Genomic DNA, 26,027 nt, shown 5'->3' on the forward strand with positions numbered 1-26,027 from the left:
TCATGTGTAGCTTTCAATTCAGTTGATGTGCTGCTTTCAAGCAGCAGTTGTGATTGGTTGATCAGGAGCAATGTCTGTGCCAGTGTCACCTGTGGGCAGTATAATCTGTCCCATTAACTCCTATATTTTGGCTTTCACCAATATCTCTTTCATCCGTGCTGCACATCCTATCACATCCCTTCTCTTCTCCTGCTTTCACTCCCTCACTCGACCTCTGTATTTGTCCTCGGCCTGTTCAACGTGTGACATTTCCAGCTCTGATGTGAAACTTGTCCTCTCTCTCCACTGATTCTGGTAGAGCCGTACTGTATTTTCTGTTTTCAATCAGTAATTAAATCACATTCATTTGAACAATTTCACAAAGCCGTCATTCTCTGACCTGAAACGAAAGTCGGCCACAGCAGTAAAACCACCGAATTCCTAACCACGAGACCATCAGTGAAGCTGTCAATAACCCTAGCAGCTACTTTGGCCTATTTTTCCACTTTCACCAGAGACGTTTCTCCAACAGAGAGGTGTGTTTAGGTAAAACACAAACAGCTTCTTCAGCCAATCACAACAATGATGTCATTGTAAGTTGACTGGCCGGTAAGTGCTTTGTGTTCAGCACATTGCGTTAATAACCAGCTTAGGGCACGGGAGTTAAGGTAGATCTATAAATAAATTAACTAAAACTTTAAAAATAAAATAATTAAAATAAACACTTGAAACATATTACTGTATGGTTAATAAACGTATAAATATTTAATAAGCCCAGTAAATTGTACCATACATAGAAATTACTCTAAGTTGATAAAGAAAGTAATTAAATTAAGTTAACTAAATAACATAAGTAACATTGGAAGACAGATATAATTGCAGTTGTGGAATGTGGGGCACCAGGGCAATCCAGGGGAAACTGGTCTGCAGAAAGTGTAGACAGCTGGAGGAATTCCGATCAGGGTTATTGATTTGGAAGCCAAACTGTAGACACTGCGCAACCATAAGGGACATGGGAAAATATCTGTGCACTTCATTCCATATGACAGTCACGCCTTTAAAAATAGTGTCGCCTGTTTTGGTCAGCAGTGAGGGACAGAGGGATGCGACTGAGAGTGTGGCAGGTAAAGGGACCAAGCAGAGTGTAGTGGAGGAGCCTCAGACCTTGCAATTGTCAAACAGGTTTGAGGTGCTCACAAACTGTGTGGGTGAAAATGAAAAATGCAAGGTGGATGAGGAGGCTGGCCTTGACACCATGGTACAGGGAGCTGTTCAACTGGGTGGGGGGGGGGGGTACCAAATAGGAATGTCGTGGCAGTAGGGGACAGTAAGGTAAAGGTCATTGACACTCTTCTCTGCAATGAAGAGCGAGAGTCCCCGAAGGCTGTGTTGCGTGTCTGGTGCTAGGGTTTGGGACATGTGCTCAGCGATGGAGAGGAACTTGCATTGGGAGGGGTGGATTCAGTTATCATGGTACATATAGGTACAATGACATGGACAGGACAGGAAAGGAATTCTGCACAGTAAGTATGAGGAACGAGACACCAAATTAAGAAACAGAACCTCAAAGTTAATAACCTGTGGCAAGAGAGAAAGAAATAAGATGGATCTGTTAGCTCTTTGGGGAAAATAGTGGACATAGACACGATGGGTGGAAAGACCTCTTACTGCGCTGTGCCATTTGATGATGACATTGTTGATCAGTCTGTCTCCAGCATTCCTAATGAGAACAGCCGAATTCCACTTCTTCAAAACAAAGACCCAAAGCGCTGCTGCATGACGTCACCGTTTAACATTCCAGAGAGCACCATTGGGCTCTTTACAGTGCAGGGTTTGTGTAGGGCAGTGGGTGGTCACTGACTATTACAGTCAATGAGTATAATATCTCACAGCCATGTGACTCCTATACTTCCCAAGTTTTGAATGATATTCTGAAAAATGCACGGTTCTGAAGAAAGAGAGAAAGATGGGGCCGGATTGCACCAAGATAGTTTGTACATGTGTGAAGTGTTGCTGATGTGCTCTGTCATCTGGTGATTCTAACGTTGGATCAATTTCTCTGCTGCATGGTGAAGGTTTTCAGCCACATTATACTTCCACAAAACAAGGTTCTGAAGTGCGATAACCCTGCACAGTTTGACATTCCAGGTCATTCGGCAAGGAGCTGCGCTTTGTTTTTGTAGTCTCATGATTATCACACTTGCTTTACACGCCGAAAATTCCCTGATTTGAAACTCACTGCCCAACAGTAGATCTGGCAACATTTGTGCAGTAAGTTTCTAAATGTTCTTGCCGCCATTGACAACCTGGATCTGTGTGACAATGAATGTAGATGAGGTGAGGGGAGGGTGGAGAGAAAACATTGTAAGCTGTGCCTTTGAGTACTTTTGGACCACCAATTCTTCAGTTAACAGCCGAATGCAGCGACCAACTGTGTGACAGAACTTCTGCATTCCTTGTGCAAACACAACAAAGTCTCTTTGAGCATCAGAACACAACGTTCTCAACTATAGAAAAATGTACCACTTTTTTGTTTCAAAATATTTTTGTGACCAAGGGAGGAATATCAGATTCCTGAGCCACAGGATCCAGCAAGAGTTGAACTCATGATCCCGGTTTATGAGAACAGTGCTTTAACCACTGAGCTATGGAGTCAATTGTCAAACATAGGATACAGAAAGTAGACCATAATCAATGGACCGAGGAACAAGCCAAACTTCCAGCTGTATGACATTCAATCGACCTGGAAATGTCTGAGAGGGAGAGCAGAGAGTTAAAAGATGCGACATGAAAGCGGCAGAATTTGATGTGTGTCAGTTACTTTCAGTGATGAATTTCTGCCATGTGTCGCCTTGTCAGTTTCACAGGAGCCGCAGGGATGAGGTTGGTGGCACTTGGTTAAAATGAGGAATAATGAGAACTGTAGTCACCAGGATTCAAACCTACAGGGGGAGATCTCAAAGGATTTAAAATCCATCACCTTAAACATTCAGGTGCTCTCGAGCTCAAATGTGCTCTTGTCAAATCAGAAATAGCTGCAAAATAAGTCACTTGGCCCATTGTGCCTGTGCTGGCTCCCTGGAAGAGCAACTCAATCAATTCCACACACCCCCTTTCCCCCACAACAATTTATATTTGTATTGCCTCTTTGTGTTCTTCCAAACAAAATAAAGGACCACACCCCGCCCTGTATTAAACTAGAATCCCCACTTGTTCTTTGAAAGGGAATTCCTTAAGTTCCCCAAAATGGAAATGTGACTTAAACTGTGGCAGCACTGGGATTCGGATCCACTCCTCCAGGGACTGGAAGAAACCCAAGTCCAAATCTTCATGTCACTGGGTCGGGGAAACTTTGTTAATTAAGGGAAACTGTGCATGGATTCTGCAGAAACTCGTCCTTCAAAAGTGAATTGGGCAGTTACTTGAAATAGAGAACAATGAGGTTTTTGGAAATAGAGAAGTATATTGAGACTAACTGATTGCTCTTTAAAAACGAAGCTGGCACCAAAGAGACGATTTAATGACCTGTCAACATGTTGTGCCATTTGATGATGACATTGTTGATCAGTCTGTCTCCAGCATTCCTAATGAGAACAGCTGAATTCCATTTCTTCAAAACAAAGACCCAAAGTGCTGCTGCGGAACTGCATTGTAGTCAGGGGTACTGCACTCCTTGGGTGTGTAGTTTTTGTAGTGTAGTGGTTATCACCTTCAACTTACATAAGTAAAGTCCCCAATTCAAAACCGGGCAGGAACTTGATCATTTAGGTGAGAGGGAAAGTTACATCACTCCTGCTTGTTGTTGAATATTAGTGGAATGCAGAATCTCATAGCCGGATTACACTTACTGTTCGTCTTTTCACAAGGTGGACACTCAGCAAAGTGAAGATATCCTTCAGTCAGCAGCGGGTTGGTGGGGAATATTCGAAATGAATACTCAATAAAAAAACATATCTGTTGGAACTCGCCGGGTAACAGGAGAGTTGGCAATTTCTGTGCTTTTTTGTTGCTTAAGGACCCAATGACAACGCGGGACTGTGAGACAATGCAAGCTGCTTCAGCTAACAGCAATCGCTGTTGTCATTGACTGAAGAAATCATTTATGTTCTACATAAACGTGTCATTTTGTGGGAGAAAAGTGCCTCTAGTGAAAGAGATGTGAAATGAAAATAAAATGCACAGGTAGCATGGATAAGCCGGGCTGTGAATTTGCAAGCCTGGGGGTCTAGTGGTTAAGATTCGGCACTTATAAATGTCAAGCAAATGACTAAAATAAATATGCATTACTTCTTGATTGAAAACTGAAAATGCATATCAGCTCCGCCTGAATCAGTGGAGTGAGAGCTGGAGTTTTGCATCAGAGCTGGAAATGTCACCTTTGCATCAGGTCACCGACAAACACAGAGGTGAATATCCGAAATCAGAGAAGGGCTGTGATAGGCTGAAAAGCAGTGACCATAGAGATGGTGGTGCATGGGAAAATGTAGAGGTGATAGGGGAGATTTTATTGTTTGCACTGACACAAATATCTCCCAGATCTGTTTCCAAATCTCCTGCTAAATGAGAAGGAAATTTCCCACTGAATTTACTCAGTTCCATGATTTTAAAGGAGCAGAACACAAGGGAAGAAGGTGGATTTTGCTGGAGTGGGTTGTAAGATGATGGAATGACTGTGAAGGCAGCAGCAGTGAGGATGGAAGTGAAACAATTATAGAAAGTTACAGCACAGGAAGAGGCCATTCGGCCCAGCGTGCTGCTTTGAAAGAGCAGTTGTGATTGGTTGATCAGTGATATTTGTGCCAGTTTGAACAGCAGGAAGAAAAATCTGTCCCATTCCCACCCACATTTTGCACCATCATCCCTTTAGTCAGTTACTCTCTCTTGCCTTGTAACCTATCACAGTCCTTCCCTTATGTCCTTTCACTCCCCTCCCTCCGGCTCTGGACTTGTTTTCCACCTGTTACATCTCTGACCTTTCCAGCTTGATGAAGGTTCATCCAGCTGGAAGATTAACTCTCTTTCTCACTCCACAGACGCGACCAGACCCGATTTCATTCAATAAGGAATTCCTGTTCATTGTGGTAGTTCACACAACGGAAAGGAAATGGTTTTCCCTGTACGGGAATTAAACCTAGGCTGCAGCGGTGAAAGCACCAAATGTTCAGAATTAAATACTCTGACGTTCAATGACGCAGAGAGCAGTTTTCACTCAGAAGCCAGCAGCTGTGATATTAACAAAGCGGGATGGAGAAAGACTCAGTTTGAGCGGTGACACTGCCGGAGGAATGGAGACCTGGGGATCACCCATGAAAGCAGCAAAATGTAAAAAGGGAATTTCGGGAGTTAAAGGACAAAAAGGAAGGACGGTAATAAGTTACAAGGCATGAGAGAGAAACAGACTAAAGGGATGATGATGCAAAATCTGGATGGGAATGGGACAGATTTTTCTTCCTGCTGTTCAAACTGGCACAAATATCACTGATCAACCAATCACAACTGCTTTTTCAAAGCAGCGCGCCGGACCTAATGGCCTCTTTCTGTGCTGTAACTTTCTATAATTGTTTCATTTATATCCTCACTGCTGCTGCCTTCACAGTCATTCCATCATCTTACAACCCATTCCAGCAAAACCCACACACTTCCCATGTGTTCTGCTCCTTTAAGATCATGGAACTGAGTAAATTCAGCGGGAAATTTCCTTCTCATTTGGCACAAGATTTGGAAACAGATCTGGGAGATATTTGTGTCAGTGCAAACAATAAAATCTCCCCTATCACCTCTACATTTTCCCATGCATCACCCTCTCTATGGTCACTGCTTTTCAGCCTATCACAGCCCTTCTCTGTTTTCCGATCTTCACCTCTGTATTTGTTCGCGACCTGATGCACAGGTGACATTTCCGGCTCTGATGCAAAACTCCAGCTCTCACTCCACTGATTCAGGCGGAGCTGATATGCATTTTCAGTTTTCAATCAGGAAGTAATGCATATTTATATTAATCATTCGCATGACATTTATAAGCGCCGAATCTTAACCACTAGACCCCCAGGCTTGCAAATTCACAGCCCGGCTTATCCATGCGACTTGTGCATTTTAATTTCATTTCACATGTCTTTCACTAGAGGCAGTTTTCTCCCACAAAATAACACGTTTGTGTAGAACACAAACGACTTCTTCAGCCAATGACAACAGCGATTGCTGTTAGCTGGAGCAGCATTCATTGTCACACAGTCCCGCCTTGTCATTGGGTCCTTAAGTGATAAAAAATGGCAGAAATTGCCAACTCTCCTGTTACCCGTCGAGTTCCAACAGATATGTTTTTTATTGAATATTTATTTTGAATATTCTCCACTCACCCGCTGTCAGTTGAAGGATATCCACACTTTGCTGAGTGTCCACTTTGTGAAAAGACGAAGAGTAAGTGCAGTACGGATGTGAGATTCTGCATTCAGCTAATATTCAACAACAAGCAGGAGCGAAGCAACTTTCCCTCTCCCCTAATTGAACAAGTTTCAATAATGTTCCTGCCCGGTTTTGAACCGGGTACCTTTCGCGTATAAGGGGAATGTGATAGCCACTACACTACAGAAACTTAGCACTGAAAGGGTTAAGTGCACCTGACTACAATGCAGTTCCGCAGCAGCACTTTGGGTCTTTGTTTTGAAGAAATGGAATTCGGCTGTTCTCATTAGGAATGCTGGAGACAGACTGATCAACAATGTCATCATCAAATGGCACAGCGTGTTGGAGAGTCTCTCTGATCATCGCAGTTTCTTTTTTAAAGAGCAATCAATTAGTCTCAATATTCTTCTCTCTTTCCATAAGCCTCAATTTCTCTCTTTCAAGTAACTGTCTCATTCACTGTTGAAGAAGGAGTTTCTGCAGAATCCATGCACAGTTTCCCTGACCCAGTGACATGGAGATTTGGACTTGGGTTCCTTCCAGTCCCTCGAGGAGTTGATCCTAATCCCAGCGCTGCCGCAGTTTAAGTCACATTCCCACTTTTGGGCACTTTCGGAATTCCCTTTCGGAGAACAAGAGGGGGCTCTAATTTAATACAGGGCGCGTTGTGGTCCTTTATTTTGTTTGGAAAAGCACGGAGAGGCAAGACAAATATCAAATGTTGTGGGGGTAAAGGCGGGTGTGTGGAATCGGTAGAGCTGCTCTTCCAGAGAGCCAGCACAGACACGATGGGCCGATTGACTTATTTTGCAGCCATCTCTGATTTGATAAGATCACATTTGAGCTCGCGAGCAGCTGTTCGGCGAGCTGAATGTTTAAGGTGATGGAATTGAAATCAATTGGGTTCTCCCCCTGAAGGTTTGAATCCTGCTGACTACAGTTCACATTATTCCTCATTTTAACCAGGTGCCGCCAACCTCATCCCTGCGGCTCCTGTGAAACTGACAAGGCGGCACACGTCAGAAATTCATCACTGAAAGTAACTGATACACATCAAATTCTGCCGCTTTCATGTCGCATCTTTTAACTTCCCGTTCTCCATCTCAGACATTTCCACGTCTATCAAGTGTCACCCACCTGGGACTTAGCATCTACCTCAGTCTATTTAATATGTCAGCTTTCCCTTGCGGCCTTGTTAGCTGGTGGCTCCATAGCTCAGTGGTTGGAGCACTGGCCTTATAAACCAGGGTTTGTGAGTTTAACCTTCACTAGAGCCTATCATTAACCTTTAGCTGAGAATACGAAGTTATGTGGAAAGCTGAAAAACCGCAGAACAATATCTAAGAAGAAAAAGCAAAGTACTGCGATGAAGCATTTTGCTTTTAAGTTGAGGTACTGTGGATGCTGGAAATCTGAAGTAGAAACTCAGCATTTGGCAGCATCTGTGGAGAGAGAAACAGACTCGGCTGCACTTGAGCAAAGAACGCCGAAAGTTACATCAGTCCCTTCAGCACAATTGATCAGCCTGTTCGACTAACTGAAAGTTTGGTGGTTCTCAGGGACGAAGCCTCCAATGTTTTTTCCGCCCATCAACATTCATTGTCGCACAGATTTGGGTTGTCAACGGCGGCAAGAAATGTTTCCACAAATGTTGCCAGTTCTACTGCTCTGCAGTGAGTTTTGAACCAGAGAATCTTCCCCATGTAAAGTAAGTGTGATAATCACTGGACTACAAAAACTACACGCAGCACTTTGCAGAACGACCTAGAATATTAAATTTTGCTATCTTATGCAGTTCCGAACTTTTTTTTATGGAAGTACAATTCGGCTGAGAACCTTAGCCCTGCGGCAGAGAAACTGATCGAACATTAGAATTATCAGATGACACAGCACATCAGCAGTTCATTCAACACTTCCCACATGTGCGAACAATCTTGAAGCAAATCCGTCCCCATCTTTCTCTCTTTTTTCAGAGCCATGCATTTTTCAGGATATTACTCAAAACCTGGAGAAGTATAAATGTCACATGGTTTTGAAATGTTGCATCCAGTTAATGTTTAACAACGAACTGGAACGATGCAACCTTTCCTCACACTTAATTCTATTAATGCTTCTACCCCATTTCGAGCGGGAAACTTTCGGTGCGTGAGAGACTGTGATCCCTATTACCCTACACAAACCCTGTAATGTAACGGGGAAATTTTCCGTGTGTGAGAGACCGTGATCCGTATTACCCTACACAAACCCTGCAATGTGAAGAGCCCAATGTAACACACAGAAGGCAGAGAGCCAGGAATTTTCAGATTAGAAAGACGTAACTAGTGGATTGCCATAAGGATCAGTCCCAGGGACTCAATCATTTACTATCTATACTAATGACATGGAGGAGGGAGCAGAGTGTAATGTATTCAAATTTTCTGACGATACAAAAATAGGTGGGAAGTCAGGTTGTGATGAGGACTTGAAGAATCTTCAAGGGGATATAGATAAGTTGAGTCAGTGGGCAAAAGTTGTTTAATATAGGAAAGTTTGAGATCATACCCATTGCTAGGAAGAATTGAAAGGCAGAATATTATTTAACTGGAGGGAGACTCCAGAAAAGTGCAGCACAGATGGATCTGAGTGTTCCTATGCATGAAACATTAAAACTTGGCATGCAGATGCAGCAAGTAATTCAGAAGGCAAATGGAATTTTGGCCTGTTTTGCTCGTGGTTGGAGTTTAAAAATCGGGAAGTCTTGTTACAGCTGTACAGGGTGTTGGTGAGGCCGCACCTGGAGTTCTGTGTACAGTTTTGGTCCCCATATTTAAGGAAGCATATATTGGCATTGCAGGCAGTTCAAAAGAGATGCACTGGGCTGATTCCTGGGATGAAGGAGTTGACGAATCAAGAACGGTGAAGCAAGTGAAGACTTTATTCATTAGAGTTTAGAATACTGAGGGGTGATCTTATTGAAACGTGCAAGATTCTGAGGCGGTTGACAGGATAGATGTTGAGAAGATGTTTCCACTAATGGGGGAACCTCCAACTAGGGGACATAGTTACAGAATCGGAGGGCACTCATTTAAAACTGAGATGCGAAGGAAATTCTTCTCCCAGAGGGTCGTGCATCTTTGGAATTCTCTACCCAAGAGAGTTGTGGAGGCTAGCTCACTGAGAGTATTTAAAGAGGAGGTAAATAGATATTTGAAATATCAGGGATTGAGGGCTATGAGGAGCTGGCAGGAAAGAGGAGTTGAGGCCTGGGTAGAGTAGCCATGACCTTATTGAGTAGCGGGGCAGGCTTGAGGGGCCGAATGGCCGACTCCTGCTCCTATTTCTAATGTCCTTATGTTCTTATGTAACTTTTCTCTGGTGAAAGAGGTCTGAAGCAAAAATAAAAGGCACAGGTAGCATAGATAAGGCACGTTGTGAGGCTTGTGAGCAGCTTTCTTGGTGGTCTAGTGGTCAGGATCTGGCGCTTTTACTTCTGTGGTCCAGGTTTGATTCCCAGTCAGGGAATGGAGATTTACTGACCTCAGGCAAACTGTTAAAATGAGTCTGAGTTGTTTCTCGATGAAAAACAGAAGATGCTCATCTCTGCCAGAATCAGTGGAGTGAGAGCTGGAGTTCTGCCTCAGAGCTGGAAATGTCACCCGTGTAACAGGTCGAGAACAAATATAGAGGTGAAGATAGGGAATGAGAGAAGGTCTGTGATAGGTTGCAAAACCCTAACCAGAGAGATGTTTGTGCAAGGCAAAATATAGCGGGAATAAGGGAGGCTTTACTGTTTACACCGACAAAAATACCTCCCAGATCTTGATCCAAATCTCGTATTAAATGAGAAGAAAACTTCTCGCTGAATCTTCCCCTTTTTAGCTGCACCTCCTTCCAAACATTGCAAACTCCTCCTGTATCTTCCATCCTGATATTTTTCTCTGTGAAATTCGAAACTAATGTGAATAAACTTTGTGATGGTAAACATATGTTAATCCCCGCGGGGAACTGAACCACACTGACACACACAGAGGGACACACACAGACATATACACCGAGAGTAACAGAGGGCAAGGGATTGTCTCTAAGGAGAGACAAACACCCAGAAATGAAGCCTGAAAGCAACCTGGTTCTGTTTTTGTTCCATTTCTCGCTGCAACTTTTGTGAATGCTTGCAGACGAATAGAAATTAGAGAACGCTGGAGGTTTTAGATGGTTTTTATTCAACTTATTCAGACAATTAATTGTGCAGGTACACTGTAAAATTCAGGAATGCTAAGAAGCGTAATTGGCAGGATTCCAGCCGACCTGTGGAGATCCCAATGCATTCAAAACCCGTCACCTGAACCACTCAGTCACGAATCCAAGCCCCAGATTTGCATTAATGACATTTGTACAAAATTATAGGCGGCTACATCAGACGGTCATTCAGCATGTTCTTTACATGCCGACTCTGTGCCAGAGCAACTCAGCAACTGTAATTCCACACACCGCCTTTTTACTACAGCAACTCATATTTATATCGTCTCTCCTCGTTCCTCCTATCAAAGTAAAACACCACACGCGATGCTGGATTTAATGTGAGTTGGTATCTGTTGGTTCAAATTGGACAGCTGCAGATCCTAAAAGGCAGATAAATTAAACGTTTAATAGCGGTGGGATTCGAACCCATGCCCTCCATAGAGACTAGAGACTTAATGCACGCCTTAGACCGCTGGTATTGCCAATGAAACAGAACAAAGGCAAAGGAGCAGGAATAGGTTATTGGGAAACTCGAACGAGCTCCGCCAGTTAATCAGATCATCCTGCACTTTGTAACATACAGAAATCATCTCTACTGCTAACTTCCTTTTTCAATGTTTCATTATTTCGATGTTTCAAATGATGTTTCTGTTTTCCTGTGTGACTGTGCGTGAAACGTTGGTAAAAGGTAAGGAAATTGTAAATATTGACTGAGAAAAATTAGGAGATGATTGGTCAGGATAAACATTTTTTAATAATTCGATTTGACATCAACTATTTTTAAAATTTTGAAAACTGTTGAAAGTGTCAAAAGCCTAACTCTTATTGTCATTGGGTCAGGGAAGCGTTGTTAATGTTCACACACTGAGCATGGACACTGCAGAAGTTCCTGCAACTCTTTCAATATGGTTTTTCGTAACTCAGGATTTTCAATAGGGAATTGGACAAAGACTTGAAAGGGAGAAAAAAAGGTTATGGAAGGAGGCAAAGAAATTGAGACTAACTAGAAATCTCTTTGTACAGACTGACAGAGATATGATTGTCCGAAAGGCCTCTTACTGTGTTATGCCATTTGATGATGACATTGTTGATCAGTCTGTCTCCAGCATTCCTAATGAGAACAGCCGAATTCCATTTCTTCAAAACAAAGACCCAAAGTGCTGCTGCATGACGTCACCGCTTTACATTTTAGTGAAGCCCATTGAGCCTTTGTGTTGTTTCCTGTTTCTGTGATGCAGCGATTTTCATGCTTGTCTAACACGTGAAACGGTCTCTGGTTCAAAACTGGGCAGAGCCATTATCAAAATCTGTGGGTCACGTTGCAGCCACGTGACCTGGTCAGTGTTTATCCTTCAACCAACAGCACATGGTCTGCTCATTGTGACGTCCCTGGTTTTGGCTGTTTCCTGAGCGGTGATTGGCTGCCGTGTTCCCTGCATTACAACAATGGCTCCACTTCAATAAAAGCAAAATTGCGGAAACCTGGAAAGGGAAACAGAAAATGCAGGAAAAACTCAGCAGGTCTGACAGCATCTGTGGAGAGAGAAACCTGCTGAGTTTTCCAACATTTTCTGTTTCTATTTCAAAAAAAGTACTTAATTGGCTGGAAAGTGGTTTGAGACATCCACTGCTCGGGAATAGCGCTATTAAAATGCAAGTCTGTCCTTCTTTAATTATCTTAACTCCCAGTCCTCTGGTTACTGACCTCCGTCAGTGGAAACAGCCCCTCCCTATCTGCTCTTTCAAACTGCCTCGTCCTCACCCACCTCATTCTGAACAGCTCCGTGAAATCTCAGTTGAACCTTCTTTGCTCTATAGAGGACAATCGCGGTCTCCATAAACTCTCCACAAAACTGAATTTCCTCATCTCTGGACATTATGCAAGGCGGAGGATTGAGACGAGATTTTGGAAAATATTGTCAGTTGGCAGGTGGGAAACTGGAGAAAGAACCAAAACAGAAAACCCAGTCTCCAGCTTTGTGAATCTTCAGAAAGACTTTGGGAACCGGAATCAGAGGAGAATGAAGGGTGAACTGTCCAACTGACCAGAGACAGTCAAGGCACCTTTCCCTTCTTTCAGATGCTGGAACATTGACTCTGATGTTATCAGTGAAATTTACTGATCTGAGACTTTGAAAGGATTGTCATTACTGCACATCAGGAATTCAAACCTAATATCGACTTCAGGACAATCAGAATACTTGGTAACAGACAAGACACCGAAAGGCTCGAAAGGAGACAGCTCCGGTTGTAAGAGAGCCGGTTTCCAGTGACAGGGATATATCTGCAGTGGGTGGGATCAGTCGATTTCCATGTATCCACAATGAATATCCCAACCTTTATTTTGGAAGAGTAAAACCGAGAGAGAACAATTGTCATTCCGTTCGCAGCAATCTGAAGCTTTAACTTGCTGAAACGGTGGTTATGTATGTATTAGTCTCTGTGCCGCAATCGGTTAGCGCGTTCAACTGTTAACTGAAAGGTTGGTGGCTCGATGCCACCCAGGGACGAAGCTGTCACTGTTTTCTCCCCATCAGCCTTCATTGTCACACAGTTCCTGGTTGTCATTGGGTCCTTGAACTGAATGTCAAGACTCCAGAAATGTTGCCGGATCCACTGTTATCCAGTGAGCTCCCAGGCAAGTGGCTTTTTTTCGAATATTCATTTCAAATGTAATGGGAAAACAATTAGGCATACCATGTACCGATATCCAACACACTGGAAATCTATGAAGTTATTGGATTCAAACAAATCCATCAATTCTTCCCTCTTCCTCATTTCCACAGTGAGTGAGACAGGGAAAAGCAGAAAAGCAGCAATATTCCGGCCCCGCACTCTCCAATCACCCGCTGCCAGCAGAAAGCAGCGACTGCAGCTTCAATCAGCGGGTTACTGCCCATCCCTGGAACACAAGATACTCCAACCCCAACGAAACCTCCCAATACACCGAGCACAGGCTCAGGAAAAGGCAGGTAGATTATATGCCGGTCACCAAACCTCCGGGCAGCATTTACAGAATTCCCGAGTAAGTGAGTCACAAATAAAAGTCACACCAACTTTCTAAATCGTTTCATTGTAAAATGCCTTCATTTTATTGAAAAGCTGACTGTTGTGAATCTGAAAATGGGCACCATGGGAATTGTGTTACCGAGTGACATTTTTCCATTGTTTCTCCATCAGGTTTGCCATTCAATTTGTCTTGGATGTTGATGCGAATCTGATTTCAAAATGAGGACACAAAGCAGGTAAATATTAAATGCAGGAGAAAATCCCGAGGAAAATGGATCACAGTATTTGGAAGGAGGTGCAGCGAAGAAGTGGAAGATGTGAATGATGTGATTGATGATAGAGAGGAATGCATTGCAACCTTCGGTCATTTGTAGGTCAATTATGCTCCACACTTTAAAATTCCGATCAAGTTGAGGCATCAGGTGGAAAGTAACAGGTTTAACCATGTATGTTGAGATACGAAACAGCTTTGCGCATTCCTTGCTAGCTCAACCCGTAGAGCATGAGATTCTTCATCCTCGTATTGTGGATTCGAGCCCCAAGCTGGGTGCTGTTCAAAAATCTGGGAAAGTGTTGTGCGGGCTGGGAACATGGCCCTTGTTTCACCTTCCAACTGCTGAATACTTCCAGCATTTTCTGTTTTTGTTTCAGGTTTCCATCATTCACAGTAATTTGCTTTTATCTTTTCACTTTTACATCTTCCTGCTTAAACAAACACCAACTAATCACTGCGGCTCCTGTGAAACCTACAAGACAGACGTTCACCACTGAAAACAACTGACACACATCAAATTGAAAGTAATTTCATTTCGCATCTCTTTCTGCTTCTGTCCCTGCTTCGCCTCCAGCTCCCTCTGCCCGTCCAGCTCCAAGGTCAATGAGCTACTTGATGCAGACACAGTCAGTTCGTGGGAATGGGTAAAACTCGTGAGTAAAGAGACACCTGGATCTCATCTTCCTGGTTCTCCCAGATATTGATTACAGGAATGTGCACAGTGCCGATTATCCACAGTCACACTCTCCTCCCAGTTGTTCAGCTTTTGAATTGTTTTTCACACTAGGTTTGGTGAAGAAAGCAGAGCTGTGATAAGCTTATATTTGTTCAGCAGATGTACTGCAAGAAGTTACATAACAGGCTGATGATAACAGTGCTCTTTGGATGCGGTGAGCTCCAGGGAAGGATCGGCACCATTAATGTGTCGCTCATTTAGTCTCGTGACAAATCTCGCGCTGGAAATGAGAAGAAAATTCGCTGAATTTGCTCCATGTTTAGGTTTCAAAAGAGCTGAATTCATGAAAGCGCATCTCGATAGAGTGGGTTACAAAATGGCAGAATGAACCGTGCTGTTGAGAAACATAAAATTATAGAAAGTCACAGCACAGAAAGTGGCCATTCGGCCGGGCGTGCTGCTTTCAAAGAGCAGTAGTGATTGGTTGATCCATCAGCAGTGATATTTGTGCCAATGCAAACAGTAGGCAGCAAAATTCGTACTTCTCCCAGCCATATTTTGCCTCACACCCAACATTTCTATAGTGAGTGCTTTGTAAACACCCTTCTCCTCTTCCCTTCACTGCCACTCACGAGTGTGATGTTTTCCAGATCTGAGGCGAAATTTAAACCCTCACTCCTCTGATTCTGCTGAAGCTTTTAAATGTTTCTCATCAATGAGTGATCAACACTCGTTTCAGAAAATTCAATAAGCAACGTTCTCTGACTGGAAATCGAACCCGGGCAGTTGTAGTAAGAGCACCGAAACCTAACCACTGGACCACCAGGGAAATTGTACCAAAGTTTTTCGATTCGGCTTATCTACACTGCTTTTGCCTATTGTTTTTCAGTTCAGATCTCTTTCACTACAAAACTGTCAGTTTTGGTTCAAGATAAATGACTTCGTCAGCCAGTGAAAACAATGGTTGCCGTGAGCTGGACATGAAATCGACAATGAAGTGAAATAGTCCCACAAGCTGCTCATGTGCAACTTTCAATTTCCTAAGCCCTCCACCCTATTCGCGTTTGGTCCAATGGAAGCGCCAATCCCGAGTCATTAGACTTTAGGGAAACTACCAATAAGAATTATGGAGGCAAGTTTTCACTTTTTTTTTCATTCCCGATCTCTTTCACCAGAGAGAACTTTCTCCGTCCAAATGGTCTGTTTAAGTTGAACACAAGCGACTTCTTCACCAATGAGAAGAACCATTGCTGTGAGCTGGAACATGAAATCGATACTTTCCTCCTTTGAGACAATTCTTAAAGCCTCCCCCTTTGACCGAGCTTTTAATCATCTGACCGAATATGAGGCTCGGTGTCACACTTTGTTATAGAATGATCCTAGAGAACGCATTGTGATGTTTCAACAGGTTAAAGGCGCTTTTTATATACAAGTTGTTGTTGTAGGATAAATAAAGAAAGGGCCAATCTCCTGTTCTATCTTTCACGCTGATACTTTTCTCATCGACATTTTTACCTGAACTAATGTAAATCAAGTTTCCGACGTTAAAAAAGTTCTCACCCCCTGAGAGAACTGAACCACGTTGACAATCATAGAGGAACAGACACAGAGATATGCACTGTGAGTGACAGAGGCCTAAGGAGAGACACACACTCAGAAAGCAATTGTGTCACCAACTTGGCTCAGTGTTTGTTCCGTTTCCAAAAGCAAATTTCCTGAATGCTGACACATAAATGGAAATCAGAAAATACTGACATATTTGGATAGGTTTCCTTCTAATTAACTGAAAATTAATTTGGTTAAAATCAAAAATGGTGAAGACTTTAGTCAGCAGGATTCCAACCGTCGTGTTCATATTTACAACAAACGTAAATTATAGAACTTTCACTCACTCAAATAAACAAGCTTGGATAATGCTCTTGCCAGGTATCAAACCGCAGCTCCATCACATGTGAAGTGAATATGACCCCACTCGCCTCTGTAAACCCTGCGCTGTAAAGAGCCCAATGGAGCTGTCTGGAATGTTAAACGGTGACCTCATGCAGCAGCACTTTGGGTCTTTGTTTTGAAGAAATTGAATTCGGCTGTTCTCATTAGGAATGCTGGAGACAGACTGATCAACAATGTCATCATCAAATGGCACAGCGCAGTAAGAGGACCTTCCACCCATGGTGTCCATGTCAGTTTTGCACAAAGAGCTTTATAATTAATGACAATTTCCCTCTCTTTCTCCTTAACCCTGTTTTTTTTCGCTTTCAATCCATTGTCCAATTCCCATTTGGAAACTGGGTGTTAAGAAAACCAATATTGAAAGCTTCAGCTGGTTCCTCACTTGAGCAAATACGTCAGACTTGCTCCAGGCACTGACATTTGCAGGGCTTTACTTTGGTCAGAAGAATAAGGCAATATAACTTGCAGGCTAACCTGGATCTTTTAAATTCATTCACAGGATGTGGGCTTCGCTGTTTGGGCCAGCATTTATTGCCCATCCCTAATTGCCCTAGGGAAGGTGGTCTGCCTTTTTGAACCACTGCAGTCCATGTGGTGTAGGTACACCAACAGTGCTGTTAGGAAGAAAGTCCCAGGATTTTGACCCAGTGACAGTGACGGAACAGCGATATATTTCCAAGTCAGGATGGTGAGTGACTTGAAGGGGGGATTCCAGGTGGTGGTGTTCCAATCTATCTGCTGCCTTGGAACTTCTGCCTGGTAATGTTCGTGGGTTTGGGCGCTGCTGTCTAAGGAGCGTTGGTGAATTCCTGCAGTGCATCTTGTAGATGGTACACACTGCTGTTACTGTGCATTGGAGGTGAAGGGAGTGAATGCGGATGTGGTGCCAGTCAAGCAGACTGCTTTGCCCTGGACGGTGTCCAACTTCTTCATTGTACTGGGGACTGCACTCATCCAGGCAAATGGGGAGTATTCCATCAGACTCCTAACTTGTGCCTTGAAGATGGTGGACAGGCTTTGGGGAGTCAGGAGGTGAGCTACTCGTTCCACGATTCCTAGCATCTGGCATGCTCATGTAGCCAAAGTATTTATATGGCTAGTCCTGTTCAGTTCCAGGTCAATTGTAACCCCCTGGATGTTGATAGCGGGTGATTCAGTGCTGCAAATGCCATTTAACATCAAGAGGCGATGGTTGGATTCCCTCTTGTTGGAGATGGTCATTGCCTGACACTTATCTGGCGTGAATGTTACTTGCCACTTGTCAGCCCAAGTCTGGATATTGTCCAAGTCTTGCTGCATTTCGACATGGACTGCTTCAGTATCTGAGGAGTCGTGAATGATGATGAACATTGTGCAATCATCAGTGAACATCCCCACTTCTGACCTTATGATGGACAGAAGGTCATTAGTGAAGCTGGTTTGGCCGAGGACACGATCCTGAGGACGTCCTGTAGTGATGTCCTGGAGCTAAGATGACTGACCTCCAACAACCACAACCATCTCCCTTTGTGCTAGGTATGACTCCAACAAGAGGAGAGTTTCCCGCTGATTCCCATTGACCCCAGTTTTGCTCGGGCTTCTTGATGCCACACTCAGTCAAATGCTGTCTTGATGTCAAGGGCAGTCACTCTCACCTCACCTCGGGAGTTCAGCTCTTTTGTCTATGTTTGAACCAAGGCTGTAACGAGGGCAGGAGATGAGAGGCCCTGGCAGAACCCCAACTGGACATCAGTGAGCAGGTTATTGCTAATTCAGTGCTGCTTGATAGCACTGTTGATGACTCCTTCCATTACCTTCCTGATGAAGGAGAGTAGACTGATGGGGCGGTAATTGGCCGGGTTGGATCATTCTCACTCTTTCATTCCCAGTTTGGTGGGAAGACCGAGGAGAGACAGCATAAATTGCAGGGTTCCGGGGAGAAGGTCATGTCATGGCAATGACAGAAAGACTGCTTTCTCTGCTGTAACTACTTTATGATTTCATACAAATGCAAGTAGCACCCAAGTGCTATCTGTAGTCGTGGCCGAGTGGTTAAGGCGACAGATTAAAAATCCTTTGGGGTTTCCCTGCGCACGTTTGAATCCTGCTGACTACGTTTCTCATTATTTTGGATTTTATTGGCGCACGCACAGAGCTAATTATCGTTTGAATCGAGGGAAAGCGATCCAAACACATCCGTGTTCTCTTATTTCCGTTCATTTGTCAGCCTTCTGCAAATCTCCAGTTGGAAATGGAAAACAAAACGGAGCCAATCTGGTGACATGATTTCACTGTGGCATTTCTCTCTCCTTAGGCATCTGTCACTCTCGGTGTATATCTCTGAGGGTGTTTCTCTGTGTGGGTCACTGTGGTTCAGTTCCCTGAGGAGGTGAACACATTTTTACGAGCACAAACTGTATTCACATTAGTGGTGCAAGTTCACCTTACAATGTTACAGTGAAAAATTTCAGGATGAAAGAGACAAGACTAGTTTGTCTCTTTCTATGAATGGACTACAACAGCAAGTAATATTTATAAAGCTCCTTTTTCCTAATGAAACGTCACAAGGCGTTTCCCAGGAGCATTTTATCACAAGCTGTGACACTGAGCCACATATTCAGTCAGATGATTAAAAATTCGGTCAAAAGGGGAGACTTTAAGAATTGTCTTAAAGGAGGAAAGTATCTTTATCATGTTCCAGCGAACAGCAATGGTTCTTCTAATTGGCTGAATTCGTCACTTGTGTTCATATGACACAGAGACCATTTGGTCAAAGAAACTTGTCCTTGGTGAAGTTTGTAAAAGTAAACTCCACTACAGTTTGGCGGCCTATAAACAACGCCCGCCAATGTTTGCTGCCTCTTGCTGTTTCGTAGCTCCACCCAAATTGATTCTTCATGTTGATCCTTCAATCTAAGATCCTCTCTCACCAATGTACGGATCTCGTTCCGTATTAACAGCGCGACCCCATCCCATTTTCCTTTTTGCCCATTCTTCCTAAATTACGAATGTCTTTGAATATTCAGATCAACCAATCACACTGTTCTTTGAAAGTAGCACACAGGACCGAATGGCCTCTTTCTTTGCTGTAACTCTCTGTCATTTGTTGTTTCCTAACACCATGGTTAAGATTAACTTTCTTATCTTCCATGTGATGTTTTAAATTCAAGACAATAAGCAAATTCAGCGAGTTTTCTTATCATTTTTAGCCCAGACTTTGGAAACGGACATGTTGAATGACATTTAAATGGTCTCAATCGTAAGATGCAGCTCACCGAGTCCCAACAGGCACCGTGAGCATCAGCCTGTTATATACATTCTTGCTGTACATCTTCTGAGTTACAAGCTGATTACAGCTCCACTTTCTGCACAGTGAAAGACAGTGTGAAAGTATTCATTATTTCAAATCTTAACAACGTGCTTATTTGTGATTTTCTGTGTGTGTCGATGTGGTTCAGTTTCCCATTTTCACCACCCAATCATTATCCATGTTAGTTCTCTGAAGTCATAATAGCAAACAAAAAGCTGTTAACAGGACATTTCTCTCTTTATTTTGAGTGGAGACTGTTCAGCAACTAAAATTCTAGATGTTACAAAGCGGAGGATGATTGAAGTTTTCACATGATCTTATTAAGTAGCTGAGAATGCTCGAGGAACCGAATGGTCAATGCCTGAACATATTTTTTTATATTCTAATTCAGTGTCAACGTTGGTGAAGACAATGTTTGTGTCTAATCTGAATGTGGTAGTGAGGCCGAGCGGGCTCAGCCGCTGGTTCAGGTTCCAATCTCTCTGGTGATTTGGGCTTTACTACCACCGCTGCCAAACTTTCTGGTGCATTGTTATTTGAGACGCTTCCAAAACATTCTCTGTGCGGTGAAGGAGCAGCTGAATTGTGCAGTGTTGCAGTTCAGTTGGAAGAATGAGGAGAGACAGTGTAAATCCCAGGGAGACTGGGAAAAGGTGGGACAATGGCACGGACTGGAATACATTCTTTCACTGGAACTCGCTGTATTCATTCTATTATTTTAAACAAACAACATGCGGCCTTTACCCCGTTGTCCTGGCCGAGTGGTTGAGGTGTTTTTCACATGGTTCGAACCCTGCCAACTCCCCTTCTTCTCATTCCTGATTGACACAAACTGTCTGCAGAATAAATTATCAGTCAAATGAAAAAGAAAACCACCCAAACACCCCCGTGTTTCTGACTTCAGTTCATCTGCAAATATTCACTACATTTGGAGTCTGAAATGGAACAATAATTGGCCAAGTTGGTGACATCCTTGTTTTCTGGGTGTTTGTCTCTCCTTCGGCCTCTGTCACTCTCGTTGTATGTGTCGGTGTGTGTTCCTCTGTGTGTGTCAATGTGGTTCAGTTCCCCGAGGGGATGGACACATATTCACCAACACAAACTTGATTAACATTGGTTGTGCAACTTCATATTAAAATGTCAAAGAGAACAATATCAGGATGAACGATGCAAGTGGAGTTTGCAATGTTTGGAAGGAGGAGCAGCAAAGAAGTGGAAGATGTGAATGATGTTATTGATGACTGAGAGGAATGCATTACAACCTTGTGGATTTTGTAGGGTCGATTACCTTCCACAGTTTGAAATTCAGAACAAGGTGAGGCTCCATGAAGGAACAACATTGATCTCCCTGAATTTTCACATCGGAAATAACGCGCGTGCATGCCCGGCTAGGTTGTGACCGAGACAGGGCGGGCAGAAGGCCCTCTTTGTCTGCTGTAACCATTCTATGACTTCATATAAATAATAGAGGCTTAGGGTCAGCGTCTGTAGTCGTGGCCGAGTGGTTAAGGCGATGGATTTGAAATTCATTTGGATTATCCCCGCGCAGGTTCGAATCCTGTCGACTACGTTTTCCATTATTTCTGATTTTAACCATTGATCTCAGAAACATTAAATGAAATCGACATTTTCACAACATTTTCAGTAGCTAAGTTTGACCAGTGGGTGACAGTGAAACCGTGATTGCTTACATCACACGAAGCAGGCGCTGTCTCAATTATTACTGCATTTGGCACTGTCTCTGTTCATATTAAATTAGACGCCGTTTCTGTTTCTATTACACTAGGATATGTCTCTGATCATATTAGAGAAGGTCATCTCTCAGTTGTTTCTGTAATTGGCTCAGTCACAGTTGTTTATGTACTGGGCTAGGGCCACAATACAGTTGGCACTATCTCAGTCATTACTGCACTGAAGCAGGTCTCGACTAAAGTTACAATAAGCCATGTCCCAGTTGGCACTGCACTAGAGCTTGTCTCTGGTTATAGAAAACTAGAACATGTTTTTATTTGCATTTCACAAGACTCTGTCTCAGCTATTACTCCAGTAGAACCTGCCACGTGTCTATCAAACTGGACCCTGTCTCAGGTAATGCTGCACCAATACATGCCTCCATTCATATCACACAATTCCATGTTTCTGTTGTTATTGTCCTTTATCATGACTTTGTTATTGCTGGACTTGTCATGTCTCTGTTTTTATTGATCTCGTACCTTTGCCGGTACTTAATTCACCAGGCACTGCGTCAGTTGATATTACAAAGAGCCCTGAATTATGTGAAGCTCCACTAGACCCTGTATCAGTTTTCTTAAACTGGATCCGGTCTGTGTTATAGCTACACTCGGCAGGTTCGTATTACACAAGATCCTGTCTCAATTATTACTGCACTTGGCACTGCCACACTTATGTTTCACTAGGTGGCGGCCCTGCTTATAACACACTCAATCATGTCTGCACTTATATTCCTCTAGACTGTATTTCAGAACAATTTACACTAGACTCTGTATCAGCCTGTATCACACTCGAGCTGATCTGTCTTTTTAATTAAAATGGATCCTGTCTTTGCAGAGACTTTGTCTTTGTACCTCTGTCTCTGCTTCTATTCCACTCTCCCTTTCCCTGTTTTTACTCCACGAGATCATATCTGTCTCTCTTACACTGGTGGCAGTCTCCGTTATTATGACTTAGACTCTCTCTAGGAAGCAATTATCCTGTGCCCTGTGCCTGTAATAACTGCCCTATTTCACTTGATTTTGATCCAGGCCCTGTATCAGTAACTATTGCACTCGCCCCGTCTCCACTATTACAGCAGTAGACCCTGTCTATGTTAATATAGCACTCGTCCCCGTCCCTGTTATTCATGCACTAGGTCACGTCTTTGCTTAAGTAACATTAGATGGCCTCTCTATTATTACTGCACTAGTAATGTCTCTGCTTAAATTGCACCAGGCCCTGTCTCAGTAATTACCACACCAGGCTCTGTCTCTGTTGTTACTACACTATTCTCTGTCTCTATAAGGTGAACGTTGAGTTAGAAATGGGCCTCTGACTTTGGCCTAAAACTACAGGTTTTCCATTGACTGTTCCGCGCAGCTCCTAATATTCAGTTTCATTACAGCCAACAGTATTACATATGAGACATCGCCTGTTCTGTGTGTGGTGTGAAAAGAAATCATGCTGCATCATTCCACAAAGATAAAAGATTTATCTTCACCAGAATGTTTCATTTTATTTTATTTTCTCTTATTCAAACTGTAACTACAGATCGTCTAATAATGTAAATATTCATTGATAGTATATCCTGTTGTGTGCTCTTGTTTAGAAATTCATGTCATACCAACCATTTCTTTGCTAAGACAGACACATTTGTCACCACATTCACTTAATGTCTGTCACACCTCTATCAGAGACAGCGTCTAACTCACTGAAACGTATTGTTCTCTCTCTCAGATAAAAAAGCAAAATATTGCGGATGCTGGAAATCTGAAAAAAAAAAAATACCTGGAAAAACCCAGCAGACCTGACAGTATCTGCGGAGAGGAATACAGTTCACGTGTGACTCTTCTTCAGAAGTAAGGAAAAGGAGAAATGACGTGGAATGTAACCTGGTGGTGGGGGCTGGGGCAGGTTGAGCTGGACAGGGGGCCAGTGATAGGTGGATGTAAAGAGGAGATGTCATAGACAAAAGGACAAAGGGGTGTTGACGGTGGTGATATTATCTAAGAAATGTGCTCATGGTGATATAAGGGGAGCAAGCAGGACGAGCAAGTGACAGATGGCTCTAGTGGGGGTGGGGTGGGGGGAAGGGATCGAAATGGGCTAAAAGGTGGAGATAAAAGGATAGATCAAAATAAATTTTAAAATAGGTGGGAAAAGAAATATATATTTTTTTAAAAATATATAAATTATTGGAAAAAGGGGGATCGGAAAGAGGGTGAGGATGGAGGAGAGAGTTCATGATCTGAAATTGTTGAACGCAATATTAAGTCTGGAAGGCTGTAAAGTCAGAAGATGAGGCGCTGTTTCTCCAGTTTGCTGGAGACTCACTGGAACAATGCAGCAGGCCAAGGACGGACATGTGGACATTGTCTGCATCTGTGTGTGTGTACGTTTGCATACGTGAATGTGTGCCTGTGTGTGTGTCGGTGGTGTGTGTGTTGGCGTGTGTCAGTGTGTGTGGTGTGTGTCTCTGTGTGTCTCCGTGTGTTTATGTGTGTGTGTCACTCTGTGTCGGTGTGTGTGTCTGTGTGTGCGTTTCTGTGTTGTACGTGTTTTTGTATGTGTTTGTGTGTCTGTGTGTGTGTTTTTGTATGTGTCCGTGTGTTTGTGCTCCGGTGTGTGTGTGTGTGTGTGTGTGTCTTTGTGTGCTTCTCTGTCTGTTTATGAGTGCATTTCTGTGTGTGTTTATGTATATGTACGTGTGTTTGTGTGTGTCTCTTTGTACATGTATGCATGTATGTCTGTGTGCACCTGTGTACATCTGTGTCCTTGTATATGTGTGCGTGCCTGTGTGCATGTTTGGCTGTATGTATGTATTGGTGTGTGCCAGTTTTTGTGTGCGCATTTACGTCTGTGTCTGCCTGCCTGTATGTGTGTGTGTGTGTGTGTGTGTGTGTGTGTGTTTGTGTGTGTGACACATCATATTGTTTGCAAGTGAATTTCACAATGATTTTTGTCATCCTTCCATTCATGAAAGATGACGGACATGCAACAAATGAATCTATCCAGATGGTTGTCTCCAGGTGCTGCACAGTTTCTGATGGCTGAGCTCAATCCTTGAGGGGCAGTTTCTGTCACAAGTGTCTCACGTGAAGCTACAAGTGATGTTATGGGTTGTTGTTTCCAGTCTTGGTGTCTGTTGCCAAGCCGCTGTAGCCATGGTGATGCACAACAGTCCACAGGAAGTATCATCATCTTCCTCTGTCGTCATCTAGTGAAATTCATGTAAGATAATTGCTAATTAGGGCCTCCATGTCACGCTTGTGAGTGTCCTACAAGCAGAGCTTTGGGCATCTCACTGTCCACCTGGCCCTTAGCTATGTGACCACCTTCCATCCTGTAAACGGGCCCGAGCCATCCAACCTCCCTCTGTTTGATGAGCCTAACAGACTTGGGAGCTCTGTCTTTGAGAGGGCTGCCACTTCCTGATTGTGTCCCGCCAGGAAATACCCAATAACCACTACACACACTGCAGATGGAAGTCGCAGAGTTTCTTTTCTTGATAGGTGTAAGTTCTCCTTGTTTCACAGCCAGACAAGGTACTGAGGACACAGCCCTAATACACCATCAGCTTGGCCACAAGGGTCAGGTTGATGTTAATCTATGCACGGTTCATGACCCAGGTGTTTTCCCTGTGCGTGTATCAGGAACTGCATCAAGGATCAGACTGTCTGTCACCGTGGAACTTGGGGAGCAGTATTAACTAACCACTTCTAGCCGAGTGTTATCTTGTGTGATCAGTTGCGGAAGTGCAACACCTTGCCCTTTAAACATGGTTTTCCAGAAGTTTTTAGTCAAATAAAGCAAGCTACAAGCATGGGAGAGATGGTAAATGAGTCGCTGTTGGTTTTGCAGGTTTCTTGTACACTCCTGTGCAACAGAATTTAATAAACCAGCACGGGGTCAGGGGTGTTCTTCTGCTCTGTCATTGTAGGCCTATTGCATTGAAAACCGTGCTACTAATTCCAGAATCTACGATCCAAATGTGGTTCCATATGTAGTATCTCCAGTAAAACCTCGGTGTTAGGCGAGGCTCGAACTCACAACCTCGGAATAGCCCGCTGATTGCACTGCTCTATGAGTACTGCATGCGATGCGATTGCGCCACTGCAACCCACGACAGAGCTTGCATTTGATCTGGTTACATTTTTCACGGATCACTGGGGTCAGACATGATTCCTTGGTGGCAGATTGGTCAATGTGATCTCAATAAATTTTAATGATATTGTATGAACTGTAATACATTTTGAATGAAATAAAATGCCGACAATGGGCCAGGGAAACTTTGTTAATTTTCACGCACTGTACATGGACACTGCAGAAGCTCCTACGCCTCTTTCAATATTGTTTTTCTTAACTCAGTGTTTTCAAAAGGGAATTAGACAAATATTTGAAATGGAAAAGCTGCTGGGTTATGAAGAAAGAGAAAGATATTGGGACTAACTGGGCAGCTCTTTGAAAAAAGCTGGCGAGGGCACGATGGGTCCTAATGAGCTGTTAACTTTTACGAT

General features: G+C 43.3%; 2 non-coding genes across 2 annotated transcripts; one reads left to right on the forward strand and one right to left on the reverse strand.

The window, feature by feature from the left end:
- Window positions 1-6,498: 6,498 nt before the first annotated feature.
- On the reverse strand, window positions 6,499-6,571 carry trnai-uau. The gene has a single exon. It is a non-coding gene; the product is annotated as a tRNA-Ile (tRNA).
- A 14,713-nt stretch (window positions 6,572-21,284) lies between these two features.
- On the forward strand, window positions 21,285-21,367 carry trnas-uga. The gene has a single exon. It is a non-coding gene; the product is annotated as a tRNA-Ser (tRNA).
- The last annotated feature ends 4,660 nt before the right edge of the window (window positions 21,368-26,027 follow it).

This window comes from Carcharodon carcharias, chromosome 21, assembly GCF_017639515.1.
Source record: "Carcharodon carcharias isolate sCarCar2 chromosome 21, sCarCar2.pri, whole genome shotgun sequence".
Lineage (NCBI taxonomy): Eukaryota > Metazoa > Chordata > Chondrichthyes > Lamniformes > Lamnidae > Carcharodon > Carcharodon carcharias.